The sequence below is a fragment of the Adiantum capillus-veneris genome, chromosome 17 (assembly GCF_014529385.1).
Source record: "Adiantum capillus-veneris isolate H3 chromosome 17, ASM1452938v2, whole genome shotgun sequence".
Taxonomy (NCBI): domain Eukaryota; kingdom Viridiplantae; phylum Streptophyta; class Polypodiopsida; order Polypodiales; family Pteridaceae; genus Adiantum; species Adiantum capillus-veneris.
Window position 1 is genome coordinate 106,519,660 of NC_140947.1, and position 16,140 is coordinate 106,535,799.

The following is a 16,140-nucleotide window of genomic DNA, read 5'->3' on the forward strand; positions in this document are numbered from 1 at the left end:
TTCAGACACCCAATGGAGTCTCAACCAATTCTCTCAAGGGTCCCCGGACCCCCACACCGTTGCCGATGTGGCATTTGCTTTTGATTGCGTCAATGGAATGTACACACATGCAATACCTCAAGTGTAGGCTCTATTGACTCGAATGGGGAATGTCACCTAACTCTTCAACCTCAGGGGCTGATTTGATGCACCTTTGGATCGTTCTCGATGCGGGATTGCAGATGGCCACCAAGGGGTAGATTTGGGGCTGATTTGCACTCTTGATGTAAGAGGAATGAAGGGCTGAAAACGCAGATCTCAATGATGTTGATGATGGACAGCAATGGGAGCACCCGATGTGGCAAAGAAATGACTGAGGAGAGGCTGAATGGGTTGCCGAAGTACTAGACCGCAACGTGAGAACTGACGAGGTCAGATCCAAGCTGTTTCCGGCGAGGGGAAGGGGTTGATATCTGAAAATGCTGGCTGATCTGTTGAATTTGCAAAGCACTAGGGCCAACTCTCAAAATGGGGAGAAATGGGCAATTTTTTGCAAATTTGTAGTGAACATTAGGTGTTTTTTAAAGTGTGCAAGGACTCAAAATGCGCCCCCTCACACCCATTCCCTTCTCAAGCAAATCCACATGCCCTCAAGGTCTAAGGCTTAAGCCTTAAGCTCTCTCGACTCTCGAGTCTCAAGCTCTCCCCCTCTCTCTCTCAAGCTCTCTTCCTCACTCTTAAGCTCTCTCTCCCTCTCTCTCCCTCTCAAGCTCTCTCCCTCTCTCTCCCTCTCCCTCTTGCATCATCCATGGCCTAGGGGTCTTCAAATCGTGTTTTTTGTGAGTATTAGAGTCAAAGGACTCTAATACTACTTGTATTCAAATTTCAAACAAGTAGAGCTAAAAATTGCATTATTTGGGTATTTTTTATGCCTCCTGTTCCGTGCCGTTCCCGTAGATCCCTAGCCGTTCCCCTATTCCGCGGGGGTCACCGTTCTCGTTCCGCGTTCCGGGTAACTATGTCAAAAATGCCAAGGCTGATGGAGTGCTAGTAAATCTGAGAGAAATCGCTAGATGACTTGCTTCCTTTATAGGTGAGATAAACCTTTTAAGGTTTAGATAGGGCAAAATCTTCGTCAAATTATTATAAAATAAATTATTAAAATGATTGATTAATAAGTTTGACTAGGCTAAGTTTCTGGGTGAAACTGTCGTACATCTGCTGATCCAGGGATCCGATGGACATAGGGAATGACTCATTGGATTCCTCTAACCTAAAACTACATGCATGTCATGCCAGATGCCTATTGTAGTATAACAACATCTGTCAAAACGCTTGGAGGGTTCCAAAACTGGAAAAATTAATCTAATAAACTTGTCCAGACATGCAGGTCTTGTGAACATGCTCAAAAAATTGTGGGTAATAATCCTTTTAGGATTTTAGACACTCCTATCTAGGAATAGGTGGAATACTGGCTATGGAAGTCGATGAAGCATGTCCTTGTGGCACACCGAGCCATGTGCATGTGACCTTCCTGCTTAAGGTGAGGTACGAGTATCGAGGTGCATGGCCTCCTTGTACGAGGCGAGCAAATCTGGATAGTCGATGAAAAATTCCTCATCCACCAAAGTAGCTTCATGTGTCTCGATCCTTGAACTTTAGTAAGTATTGCCTTGCTTGCTTCTTTGTTCCATGCTTGAATCGATGCAAAAGGATTTGTTGCGGCTGCATAACTTCGGCCTCATCAATTGTGTCTGGTTGCTCCTCGTCTGGAATGGTCTGTGAAGGTTCACCCTTTTGGACGATCGAAAACGGACCATACATATGAAATGAGAGTTTAGGACACCTCTTACCAACTTGCTTGAGACGTTGCTTCATAATCTTTAAAAACACTGGTCACCCTCCTTGAATGTGACATCTGGTTGATGATTATTAGCATGCTTAGCCATCATTAAATTTGAAAATGGACCTAGTCAACAAAGATTGAAAAGGTCGGCCAAACACTACCTCATATGGAGTATGACCAATCGCACTATAGAACGAATCATTTAGGACAATTTGAACAAATATTCTTATATATAGTATTCTTAATTTGTTTGTCATGAAGATACGTTTTGAGAATATCAAATGCAAACTGGTTGTATATTTCAATTTGCCCATCAGATTGTGGATGAAATACAAAAGAGAAATTTAACTTAGTGCGAAAATTTTCAAACAAAGCATGCCAAAAATGGGATGTGAACTTGGTATCACAATTCGATAACACAATTGATTTTGGTAGACCACATAATGGTTACCAATGCTTTATGAACAATTGTAGAACATCTTGTGCAGTAACATTGACCTTGCAAGGAATTAACATGCAAGATTGCTAAACCTATCGACGATAGTTAGACATTGCGTGTCCTGTGCAGATGAGAGAGGAGAGAAATTAGTTACAAAATCCATACTTTTGTCCTCAATCGATCGTCAAGGATAGGTAACGACATGAGTAGCCCTTGTTGTTGTACACATCCTTACGTATCTTTGGTCAATAGAAATATCCTTCAACTTCTCTAATGTAGCATTGATACCTTGGTGACCACCCGTTAATGCATCATGTGTGCCATGGAGAATTGGTGCTCTGTGAGAAGATAGCACAGTTCCTAAAGAAAAGCCATTCATCACGAATGACATAATTGCATGGACCTTGTGCATTGAGTGCTTGTAATCATCTAAACCAACACCTTGATTAATGGAAAAAATAATGCGTTTTTGATGAGAGAACTTGACCTTTCCTACTAAGTGAATCGGCAACAGGGTTAGCTTTGCTAGGTACACAATCATACCACCAAATTGCTCTAAAAATTGAGACCATCGTGCTTGTTTATCACCGCAATGTACACTAGGTATAGATTGAAGCCACCTAAGGGCTTTGTGATGTATGCGAATGATAAACTCACGTCCTTAAATAAAATGCTTCCAATGTTTCAATACATGAATGACAGAGAGAAGTTTCTTAGTATAATAATTTTTTTCAGCACTATTTAGTTTATGAGAGAGAAGTGCCGTTGGATGGTTATTTTGTTGTAACATTGCACCGATGACAATGTTGCTAGCGTCAGTCCAAACCTCAAAAGCCTCCTCCCAATAGGGAAGGACGAGGCATGTTGCTTCTATGATTGCTACTTTGAGCGCTTCAAAAGCACTCGTAGCTGCATCGATCATAACTACGCGTCGATAGCGAGTCTTGACACCTTGTAATAAATCAGGCAATGGTGCGGCAATATGTGCAAAGTGTTTGATATGAGAACTGTATGCGTGACGCAAACTAAGAAATGAGCGAACATCGTATGCCGTCTCAAGCATAGGCCACTCTCTTACCTCACAAACCTCGGCGGGATCAAGCTGAATGCCGTCGGGAGAGATGATGTAGCCCAAATAGCACATAGTAGTTGGAAAAAATTCCGACTTCTTTGCTGCAGTATAAAGACGGTTAGCATTTAATCGGCCTAAAACTTTCTCCACATCTATAGCATGCTCCTCCCAGGAAGTAGAGAAAATGAGAATGTCATCTAGAAAAATAAACACGCACTTACCAGCCAAATCAATGAAGATACGCATCATCATACGATTAAATGTACCAGGCGCACCAATCAGACCAAACGACATAACAATGAACTTGTAATGTCCGCGTTCAATCCTAGAGGCGGTCTTATAGATGTCTCTCACTTTGCGATTGTTACTTGGTGGTAGCCACTCTTCAAGTCGATCTTCAAAAACACGATAGCCCCATTGAGACGCTCCAAAATGTATTCGATGCGAGACATAGAAAACTTGTTCTTGACCGTCATCTTATGAGGGTCTAGTAATACATATATAACCGCGATGAGCCATCTTTTGTATGAATAAAAAGAATTGAAGCGGCAAAAGGACTTACATTGGACATATAAAATCCCTATCCAAAAACTCATCTAGTTGGCGCTCTAGCTCCTCTTTATTAGTCTTGTTCAAACGATATGGAAACTTACATGTTGTGCTCCGTTCACAAGGTTGATGCCATGATTCTCAGGTCGCTCGTGAGGGATTCAAGGGGGGAGATCATAAGTGCTCAAACTTAGCAAACAACTTACCATACAATACCCAAGTCCTTGATGTGGGGTTGACATAGGTAACCGCCGCTTGGGCTCCTCGACGTAGCTCTCTTTTAGCGTGGACTTGAGAGATGAGAGAGAATACCACTCTCGCCTTGGATGAGGACGGGCTACGACACATTTATCATTGATGAGAAGCATAAACTTGTCCCAATCAACAATGGGCTTGAACCTACGAAACCATTTAATGCCCAAAATGATATCACATTCTACAAGTTTAGAGACTACAAAACGACGAGTGAATTGTTGAATGACCAATTTGACATCATGACATTCTTGAGAGATCGAAGCGTCCATGCCTTCTGAGAACCCTTGCATCGGGAGGGTGGGGATAGGAGAAGTTTGAAGACGTGCACGTTTCACAAGAGATTCACTTATGACATCACGAGAACTTTCAAATTGAATAACACAATGACCCTTTGACCATTAACATGTCCATAACATCTTATGAGTTCCTCCTCTTCAAAAGTTCCCTCTTGGTTAGCTTCTTGCTTTACCACGCTCGTAGCATTCACTTGAGCAGTAGAGTCAGAAGTTGACGCAGTAGTGGGTTCCTTTTTGGATTGTTTCTTAGGACAATCCATTTTTATTTAACCTACTATGTGACAATGGAAACACCTACGTTCCTTTGCAGACAATGCCTGTTCTTCTCTACTTAATTGACCACCTAAGATTCCTTGAATAATTTTCTCATCAGGTGGTGTGAGCTGAGGTTTATCAGATTTTCCTTTACCCTTATCCTTAGATGCCTCTTGCACGATCCACCCTTTCGCCATACATGGCTCTTGTTGAGACCGTAGCTGCACAATCTTTCTCAGAGTCTTTAAAAACCTCTCTAAGAAGAACATCCATCGTGCGTGCACTACTCTACTAAGAAGGACCGATCGAGGAAATGCATCCTCAATGGCGCACACAGTTTTTGTTGCAATTGTTTGAGCAGCAGGGATATCATCTATTTCAATTTCCTTGGAGCTCACAAATCTGCAAGAAAACACACAAGGATACACAAAGTGCTAGTTGAGATTATTGTGTACATAAAAAAAGTATAGTTGAGTGGAGTCTTGTGTTGTACCTTACTAGCTCTCCAAGTTTGAAAATAGCATCCCTGACTTTCTTGTCCTGACATATACACATACTCACCGGCAGAATGAACAATTTTGAGAGTTCTTTTTATTGTTACCATTCCCATTAGAATCTTTGTCCTTGTCTTTAGAGGAGTCAGGAGAGGAAGAGTTACCATTACCGTTGGCCGTCTTCCCTTCTTGTGCTTCATCTCTTGGAGTTGAGCCAAGTGTATTGCCTCTTGCAATGTCTTTGGATCACGGGCTTCCTTGTCAAACTTGATTGAGTGGTCCAATCCAAAGAGAAAGGCCTCCAACCTTTCTTCATCCGATTTCCTCAATTGTCCACCTAACTGAGACACACGGTTTGTCACAAACTGTTGACGTGTCAAAGCCGTGAAGAATGGAGCCAACTTACAGATGTCGGTCGAGGGGCCTAAACCCTAAGAAGAACAAGTAACAAAAGAAGAAGTCCTACCAACTTATGGGGACCTCGTCGGATGGGGCCCCAAGTGACATAAAGGATTAAAATAAAGCAGAACCCACACACAGAGAGAATTGCGTAATAGCTGATGATGTGGCAGCTGTATGGAAATTCCGGAAATTGTGCTGACATGATGACATGGTACACTGTACGGATTTCTGTGTTTTGCGTTGACTGTTGTATGAAATTCCGTGATTTACGTTGACAGCTTTTTGGCATTGCTTTTGGACCAGAAGCTTTTGAGTTTGAAGGCTTTTCATGTAAATTGCTTTTCATAGACGAGGGGCCTTTAAATATGTGCTAAGGGCTCATTCTTTGGCATGCTTCGTGGCGAAGGTGCTGGAGTGCTGGCTTGTATTGTGTTGATGCAATATAAAGAAATAACCAAAAGGGACGCGAAGGTTTAGGGCCAATACTCTCTAGGGTGGAATTCCACCACTCCGTGTCGCGTGTCGTTTCTCTCTTTCAGTTCAGTTCAATTGTTATTGAAGTGCTAAAAGTTTGTTCAGTCTGTGCTTTCCTATTGGCACATGGTGCCGTCTTGTGACAGTGGTATCAGAGCATTAGGCGTGTGCTTTTCTGAAAGCATACCGGTCCTACAAAAGAGCAGACAGAGCTATTGGAATTTTACTTGAAGTATCTTCGGGTCTCGACCCCGGACTTATTAGTCACTCCCACCCTTCATCGTGTATCGGGCGCGCTACGGTCTTCACCGCTCATGTCTTACAAGGCATAAGCCAAAAAGATCACTTGCAAGAGAAGGATCCAAGACTTCGAGTCACTGTTTTTCTCAAAAGCAGTGCCATGCAAATGTTGATATCTATAGCTACCAAGCCGCACACTTCCAAGGACTTGGCAAGCTTTCAAGAAAATTTTTGCCCGAAGCTATATGATTTCTAACATCTTCCTTTGGAGTGCAACTTCTGGTAGAATGGGGTATTTTGAAATGCTTGCTATGGAAACCCTAGCAGATTTTAACTTGAACTTGACATCTCTCAGTAGATGTCTCTTCACGAGCAGATGACCTCGGAGGTCCAATGCTATTGCTATGTTTGGACTACCATCGCCGCCAAAGAAACACTATCTGTCCAAGAGCTGATGGAACATGCTCTGCTCGGCTACGACCTTATGGAATGAATCTAACCCTATTTTTTTTTGGTGCAGGTTTCATGATGGAAAGTCAGTCGATTTTTCGAGCTCGACTAATGTCGAGATTGTTGTTTAAGTTTGAAATTTGTTTGAGAACTTGTTTGGTGATCCTGTTTGGAATTTGTTTGAAATGGATGGTATTTGTTTTGAACCTGTCTTGGTGTCGATTTGATTTGTTTGACTCTGGTTTTAATACTGGTTTCAATGATTGGTGATTTTACTTCCGGGTGGAGTAGTGAGAAATGATGTTTGAGAATGCTTGTTCATACTCATGGCCCGGACCCTTTTGCGGGGGGAGTATTGAATGATTGAAGAGTGTTGTTTTTACTCATGGCCCGGATCCTTGTGGTTATTACGGGAGGAGTATTGTTGTTGTGACTCCCGGCCCGGACCTGGATGGTTATACAGGAGGAGTATTAAGAAGTCTTGAGCAGTGGTTACTCTCAGCACCTCCAAACGACGCAGGCTACGGTCTAGGGGGTGTTTGGTTGTAAAAGGCCTCTATATCTCATGGCCCGGACCTTTTTAGGTTATTTGTGGGAGGAGTGATGAGGGAGTCGTTGAACCGCTCATGGCCCGGACTTGGATGATTATTTGCGGTGGGAGTGTTCATCCGCGACTTTATGTTTCTATGTCTTGTAACATGCATATGTGAGCATTTGTGTTGCATTGTGATTTGCCAACCATTGAATATTCCTACTTGGATGAGATTGCCTGGGTATGTAATTTTTTAGTGCATCAAGACACCCGTGGAAGATCAGTACGGTCTGGGTGTGATGGCTAATTTTACTACGCCGGAATATCAAGAGTTCCGATCTGGACGAAAGGAGAAGCCAACTCCTTGATCAAAAGAGCGAAAGGAGAAGCTAACTCCTTAACAAAAAGAGCAAAGTGATTGTCCCTCGGAAATTTTTGAGCTAACTTGAGTTGTTTTCCAGATATGTTGTAATCGCGGACGATTACTTTCTTTCAAGAAGGGGGGATGTCACAAACTGCTGACATGTCAAAGCCCTGAAGAATGGAGCCAACTTACAGATGCCGACCGAGGGGCTCAAACCCTAAGAAGAACAAGTAAGAGAAGAAGAAGTCCTACCAACTTATGGGGACCCTGTCCGATGGGGCCCCAAGTGACATAAAGGATTAAAATAAAGTAGGACCCACACACACAGAGAGAATTGCGTAGTAGCTGATGACGTGGCAGTTGTATGGAAATTCTGGAAATTGTGTTGACATGATGACATGGCATACTGTACAGATTTTCGCGTTTTGTGTTGATTGTTGCACGGATTTACATTGGCAGCTTTTTGGCATTGCTTTTGGGCTAGAAGCTTTTGAGTTTGAAGGCTTTTCATGTAAACTGCTTTTAATAGGCCAGGGGCCTTTAAATATGTGCTAAGGGCTCATTCTCTGTCATGCTTCTTGGAGAAGGTGCAGAGTTTGGAGTATCGGCTTGTACTATGTTGATGCAATATAAAGAAATACCGAAAGGAGCGCCAAGGTTTGGGGCCAATACTCTCTGGGATAGAATTCCGCCACTCCGTGTCGCTTGTCGTCTCTCTCTCCAGTTCATGTGTTATTGAAGTACTAAAAGTCTGTTCTTTCCTATTGGCACGTGGTGCCCGTCTTGTGACACGGTTAGGATACGACATCATAGGTTTACCTTGTTCAGACAAAGCCCGAAAATCCTCTTTCAATCGTTGCAGGTACTGTGGAGGCAAGAAGCGAGTCTTTAGATCCTCCTCGAACTCCTCCCTACTAAGCTTGAGAGGGAGGAGCATCCATCTTACTGTCATACATACTAAACGTAATCTTCTTGGGAATTGTTTGCTGGTTGTTCGTGTAGCATTGGCCGCCACCGCGATGGTTTTAGCAAGCTTTTCATAATCTGGCTCCAAAGAAGAGGTATCGGATCGGATTGCCAAAGTTATGATGAGATCATGCATGGCTTCTCTTTCCTGCCTATGAGCCTTGGCGTCTACCTTGCGCTCCCGTCTACTAGCCTTGGCTTTGCCCGTCAATTGACGTTTCTCTCGCTTCGCCACTTCCACACGCTCTACTCGACGTGCTTCTTCTTGCTACATTACTTCATCATCATCTGCATCATGGAATCCATGGGATTGGGCGGCAAGGATGGAGGGGTGGAGGGAGGACTCATGGGAGGATCTTCAGGTGGAACTTGCTCGCCTTCTGAATTGGTGGAGTTCTCCATACCGCTACAAGTCTTGACCATGCAAGGATTTCCATTCTTGGACAAGAAAGGTTGGAGACTAATCTTTGGGAGACTATCTGTCCTCTCATCGACGCACCCCGCATGCAACGCCCGGTATACAATTGGTTGCTATTTTCCGACGCTTAAGGCGCACGGTCTCGCGCGCTATGGCATGCCTGCTGTTCCAAGGGAGGGAGGATTATCATTGAAGGGCTGCAAACACAACCAAAAACACGAGGATTTTTTTTTTGGGGTTAGCGGATTAGTGCAAAATCTTCAAAGCTCTGATACCAATGTCAGGTGCACTGGAATTGAAATGTTGAAGATCAAGGGTTTACACTTACATAAATCTTTACTTCTTTCCTCGCGTTACCGATTGCTTCTTAGCATGAATGATGGTTCCTTTTATTGCCTTGAAGAGAGGGAATGAGATAGAGAGGTAGAAATGTGTAGAGGGTGGGAGAGAGAAATGAGGAGAATGACACCCGATGGGGTCCCGACTCCCAACCAACCCTCTCATGGGCCCCCGACACGGTTGCCGATGTGGTGATTGCTTTTGATTGCATAAATGAAATGTACACACATGCAATATCTCAAGTGCAGACTCTATTCACTCGAATGGGGAATGTTGCCTTGGTAACTCTTAAAGATGAAGCACCTCTGGGGCTGATTTGATGCACCTTTGGATCCTTCTCGATGTGGGATTGCGGATGGTCACTAAGGGGTAGATTTGGGGCTGATTTGCACTCTCAATGTAAGAGGAATGAAGGGCTTGCACTCGATGTGGCGAGAAAATGGTTTGAGGAGAGGCTCAGTGGGCTGCTGAAGTACCGGACTGCAATGTGAGAATTGGCGAGGTCAGATCCAAGCTGTTTCTGGCGAGCGAAAGGGGCTGAAATCTGAAAACGCTGGCTGACTTGCTGAATTTGCGAAGCGCTAGGGCTGATTTACTGCTATGGAGCAAAACACCAGGGCTGATGGATGATGCAAAAAGGCGAGCTTGCCTGATGCAAAAACGCTAGCTTGCCTGATGCAAAAATGCTAGCTGCACTATTGCAAAAACGCCAAAGCTGATGGAGCGCTAGCAAATTTGAGAGAAATCGCTAGATGACTTGCTCCTTTAATAGGTGTGATTTATAGGTGAGATTTGCAGGTTATAAACCTCTTCAGGCTTAGGTAGGGCAAAACCTTTGTCAAATTTTTATAAAACAAATCATTAAATTGATTTAGTAATAAGTTTGACCAAGCGAAGTTTTCGGGTGAAACTGTGGCACATTTGCCGATCCAAGAATCTGATTGAGGCGGGGAATGCTCATTGATTCCTCTAACCTAAAACTACATGTATGTCATGCCATACGTCTACCGTAGTATAACAACATTTGTCAAAATGCTTGTACAATCCATTTATGCAAGAAGGTTCCAAAACTGGGAATTCTAATCTATGAACTTGTTCGGACATGCGAAGAGGCTCACAAAATTGTTGGTATTAATCCTCCTAGGATTCTAGACACTCCTAGGATTCTAGTCACTCCTATCTAGGGATAGGTGGAAAACTGGCGCTGGAAGTCGATGAAGCATGTCCACGTGGCACATAGAGCCATGTGCACGTGACATTGCGGCCTCCCTCGTACACCACTATAGTTAGTCTCTCCCTCACTTCCCTTTCTACAACTGACCACATAGCTTCCAACTACCCAAACTTGCCTTCTATGTTTTAAGAGGCTTTTACCATACAACCCTCTTTTTATAAGCATCAAATCCCTACACTTGGGTGCATAATTGCCTTTGCATTCTGACATATATTCACCACTGCACTTGCTTGTGATCGCGTCCCAGCATTGCTCAATTAACATATACACTTCAATCAAGTAACATCTGCATTCTTTAACCTTGTTTCTGTTGCTAAATTGGCTTTATCTAAGAGAAAAATAATTCTAAATGAATTATTGGATTTATAAGTGAGAGGGTTTTCTCGCTTGGAACACCAAGGAAAAATAATTCTAAATGAATTATTGGAATTTTAAGTGAGGGCTTTTCTCACTGGAGACATCCGAGTACAGAGTATTCCTAGTGCGTCATTCAAAATAATGACGGGAGCACTGAGAACGGGAATATTTGTAAGGCCACCAGGAACGGGTACTTCTGATGCGTCACATAGGATGGGTGACAGGGAGCATCGGAAAGAAGTATCCGACCATCCGGGAACGGACATCTCTGATGCGTCATAGGATGGGTGACAGAGCATCGCGAAGGAGATTGTACCGTAAGTTCGGTAGGAAAGGACTAGGTGATGGGTATTCCTGATGCGTCACAAGGTGGGTGATGGGTGCATCGGAAGGGGAATATCCATAGTCGGGAGGAAATTCCGAACTGTGTTAGAATTGTGCACAAGGAAAAGCAAGCACTTGAATGAAGATGGGTTCAGAGGAAACTTTGAGGAAAAACAGATGCTTTCTGAGAAAGCGGGATTGCTTTTCGAGAAAGCAGATGCTTTCCCGAGAGGAAGTCTATGTCTACATTGCAACTGTGGGTGTGATTGCATCCAGAGATGCCTGGGAAGTGCTGTGAAAGCATTGTTTTTAACTTATAAGGTTTTATTGAGTTTTTGGGCAGGTTCAGACTATTTTTAAAATACACCGGCCGCTCACTTAATAAGCGGGCAGCCATCTGATAAATAAGGCAACAGATCAGCCAACGTTTTCTCTCTCTCTTTTTCTGGCAGAACATCGTTAAAAAAATGATTTTTTTTTTTGGAACAACGAAACAAAAAAAAAAACGGCCGCGATCTCTACGCGACCAGCTATCGTGCCCGTGGCTAGGAGCTATAAAAGCATCACATGCCCTCACTCAGAGAGGAGGATCAGTTTTTGCAAGAAGGAGATGCTGCTGCAGAGTTCACCCACAAAGAAGACGTTTGCCGGTGATGCCCATGACTGTCCCAAGTGTACCAGATGTCGCCAAGACCCAGTGCGCGAGTTCCCTCGCGAAGAAGTGCCTACGGAGCGTGTTTTCATCGCGACAAGCTGCTGTTTTTCTCTGTTTTCAGCCCATAAACGTCATAGACGGGGCTGATTTACGAGAAGGAACCCGAGAACACATCTCTTTGGTGTGTAGGATTGGAAGAGAGGATTTTCTATGTAGAGATCTCTTCCAGGGAATTGCTTTTCGAGAACCGAGTTGTGTTTCGATCGTCGAGACTTTGAAGGTAACGATTTTCATGTTATGATCTCTGAGTATTTGATTGCAGGTGTACTTCCTCTTCGTGAGGGAGTAGGAGCAGAGGAAGGCGTGAGCCTCTGCGGGAGAAAAGCGCTCTGAGGGACTAGAGCCAGATCAGCCCAAGGGTTTTGTACCTGAGTTTGGGAAGTAGATCCACGGGTTGGAGAGAGGTAGTCTCTCAAGTTGTGATCCGGAAGTTGAGATTCCCAAGTAAGGACTTCGCGTCCGGGAAAGCAGAGTTGTTCTGCGGGAAGAGGACTTTGGAAACAGAGTTGGAAAAGAGAGTTGCAGGGATGTCATGCCCTGAGTCTGGAAGGTGAGATCCAGAGGCGAGAACCTTGGTTCTCAAGGATTTGGAATAAGGAACGGAAGTTCCTTGGAATAGGGTTTTGCCTTAGGAACTTCTGTTGTTGGTGGTTCCAGGACATAACACCATAGCTTGGCCCAATACCATGCAACCATGTTGTTGTTCCAAAATTTTCAAGATGCACTCGGTTTGAACTTCATGCTGAGCGCATAGCACCTGTAATCTTTGCAAAACATGAAAACCTCTTCTAAATCAAGAGAAAGCATCCAAACCCTTTCGGTAATTGGCATCAGAATTTGTCTTTTGGCATGCACACAAGAGCAACTACTCCCTTCTGCTGACAACCATAAGATCCTTGACACGATCAACAATAAGGGGAATACAATACAAAAATCCATATCGTGCATATCCTTTAAAGAAGCTAGCAAGCATCTTTTGAAAAATTTGGTTGCCTTGTCACCTTGACAGACGATCCGGCTCACCGTCTTCATCCCCTCTAGCTTTAAGATCTTCATGCACCTGTTGGTATTCCTTTCCCACACCATCAACTTTGCCACATAGAAGCTCAGCAACATCCTCTGCATCTGTTAATTCTGGGGCGTCAGTCACGTACATAGACTTGTCTATGCATTACTCCTTTGCTTTATCTTCTTCAAAAATGCCTATACCAATTGGAAGCCCATCGTCGCTCTATAAGACCTGCACCCCCTCTGAATCGGCATGCCCATAAGTAGGAGTATCACCATATGTTGGAACCATGTATATGCCACATAGGAAAACATCAATGATGCCATCCTCATCTTGGATTACATCAACATCATATGCATGCCTTTCCTTTGCAATACACATAGGCTCTTGCTCTTGTTCATATGTATCAAATGATACATTCATACTATCTTGTGTAGTTTCCAAATCATGATATGCATCTTCTTTTTAGACTCAAAGACTCTTCATATACTTGGATACAAACCACACACTTGTAGCTCTTTGTGAGTCGATCACAAAACAACCGGCAGTTTCCTAAACAACTTCATCTGTTTCCTTGCCCTCATTATTATTGGTGCATATGGCATCTGCTTGTTTTGATGATGTCATGGTAAGTTTAGCCACAACTAAAAACCTTCACTTTAAGTTCGCAATTTTTGTATTCAAAATGTTGTCTTATGTTTTTTTTTTCTTCCACAACAATGTGTGAGATTTCTGATGATTTGAATATCACTTAATGAAAGTGCGTTTATCTTGCAGGAACCTTTTGGCCACCTAAGAGCCATCTTTAACATATAAACTATGATCCATCTTTTTGGCACCTATGATCTGAGCCATCTTCCCAAAGCTTATGAATTCAAAAGGCTGTCTTATTTTTGTTTTTGTTTTCTTCCACAACAGTGTGAAAGATTTCTGACGACTTGAATGATAAATGAAGTTGTGTTTTATCTTGCAGGTAGTTGTTGGGCTTTCTCAACAATTGGTGCTATTGAAGGTATTAACCATATTGTGACAGGCGATTTGGTCACCTTATCTGAACAAGAGCTAGTGGACTGTGATAGGTCTCATAATATGGGATGTGATGGTGGTCTTATGGTGTATGCATTTGAGTTCATTATCAACAATGGTGGCATTGATTCGGAAAAGCATTACCCTTACAAAGGTCGCCAAGGCCAATGTGACACCAATAAGGTACATTGTTCTTAATGTTAAACAAACATGATACTATGTTTTCTTGTATAGATGTCTACAGAGTAAAGCCAAAGAAACACATCAGGATCATCATCAATGACGCTTGTGGTCTAGATAGATATTCGACAGGGTAGTTGTCTATCAATGAGTGGCTGCTCGCACCTGAATGCATGAAAATTGGGGCGTGGTTTCAACAAAAGTTTTAGGGACCACGCTTAAGAATCAACGATAGCACGGTTCTGATAAAATAGGAGGCAGGGAATCTACTTAGATTCTCTCTCTCTCTCACACACACACACACACACACACACACAATGCACACACACACACACACACACACACACACACACACACACACACACACACACACACACACACACCCCACATGCACACACACACTTTGATCTCTCACTCGTGATGGTCAAAGCGGCCTCCATCTGTTGGACCTATCTTCCATGTCACATTGGGCTGCCTTTGTGTCAGAATTGCCTTTTGTGCTCCAAAGGAGCTTTACATTTCCCTGCAGACGGAGGGAGGGCTTTTTGGAGGCAGTGACTGGCGGGGCAGGAGGGTGCAGGCAGTGAATGTGGGAAGGGGTCTGGGAGGCAAGCAAATGTGTGGCGCACTTGAGGGGATTTCTGTTGTGTGGGGCATAGGAGAAGGAAAGTGGGACAGGGGGGTAGAAAGGTGGAGCAGCGACGCAGGGGGTACAGCAGGAGGGGAGCTCACAGCAGTGAGACGAGGGCGCAAGCTTGCAACAAAAGAGAGGGCTGTAGGCAACGGAAGAATAATGGAGGGGGGATTCTTTCTTATTTGTGATTTTATATTTATGTTAGCTAGTATGTACGTGTCAGTTGTCTAGAAAATAGAGTCACAAGCCCAACAACCAACAATGAGTGGCTGCTCACATCTGAATATGCATGAAAATTCTGGCATGGTCTCAAAACAAAGTTTTAAGGACCATGCTTAAGAAACAACGTCAAAAGACAGACCTCAAGAAAATACGTAAAGAGACGGACCATGGATTAAGATAAAGGGTGATTAAGTTGCTCTAAGAGATGCCTCCCCTCCTTTCTATTAAAATTCCCTAGAAACTGCTAGAGAGCTTGAGGGGAATACTGAAGGGTTGCTCATACCATGCATCCAAGTAGCAGTCCAACCAAAAGAAAAACTATTTCAATCTCACCACACTACGAGCAAGGGAAGAAACCTAGTGGGTATCCATCTCTCAAACACCAGAACTTTTTTCCTCATTATTAAAGTCTTCACATACAAAGCATGAATCCACTCTAGGGGTGGCATGTACAAGATATTCTCAAAATATCAGCACAAGTTCTCGCCTTGGTAGGTGCACACACATATCGCCAAGCAACCCATCGTGTAACTGTACAAAGAACCGCATAACCTGAACGTTGTCACGCATTGGAAGCCATCTAGGCCCCATAGAAATGCATACAACCATACCACTGCAGAATTTTGCCTCTGTGAGGTCTACGGTCCAGGCCATCACCATAGTCATCATCTTCGAGCAGCTCCCTCTAGCCCTCGTCCTAGAACGTAGAGAGTAGACTGGTAAATCACTACCTGGAAATATTATATGTAGGTCCTAGTCCTGTATATAGTTCCTTTCCCGAAAGATGCTCTTTGGTTATCTCCCATAGGATCGTAGTCTTGACACTACATCTCCCTCATGGAAGCTATTTTCAGCCCTTTATCTGCCACAAAAGCAGTTTTTGAAAATTCTCTCTCTAAAACATGATATTGTATTGATTCTTTCTATCTTCTGTGGTGTGCATCAACTACCTTATTTTTGTGCTTATTTTTCCTATTTAATGCGTCTTTTAGTGCTAGGCTTCATTGTGGCTGAGTATGTCATGCATCCCTAGAGTTATGGCAGTAACTCAATATACAGGTCTTTGTAT

At 43.4% G+C, this 16,140-nt stretch overlaps 1 pseudogene across 1 annotated transcript in view; it reads left to right on the forward strand.

Moving 5' to 3' along the window:
• LOC147437840 (low-temperature-induced cysteine proteinase-like) overlaps positions 1-16,140 on the forward strand; it is a 124,405-nt pseudogene that overhangs the window by 14,068 nt on the left and 94,197 nt on the right. The window contains exon 2 of the transcript XR_015184907.1: positions 13,983-14,218. The product of XR_015184907.1 is annotated as a low-temperature-induced cysteine proteinase-like (transcript). The remainder of the gene's footprint in view (positions 1-13,982; positions 14,219-16,140) is intronic.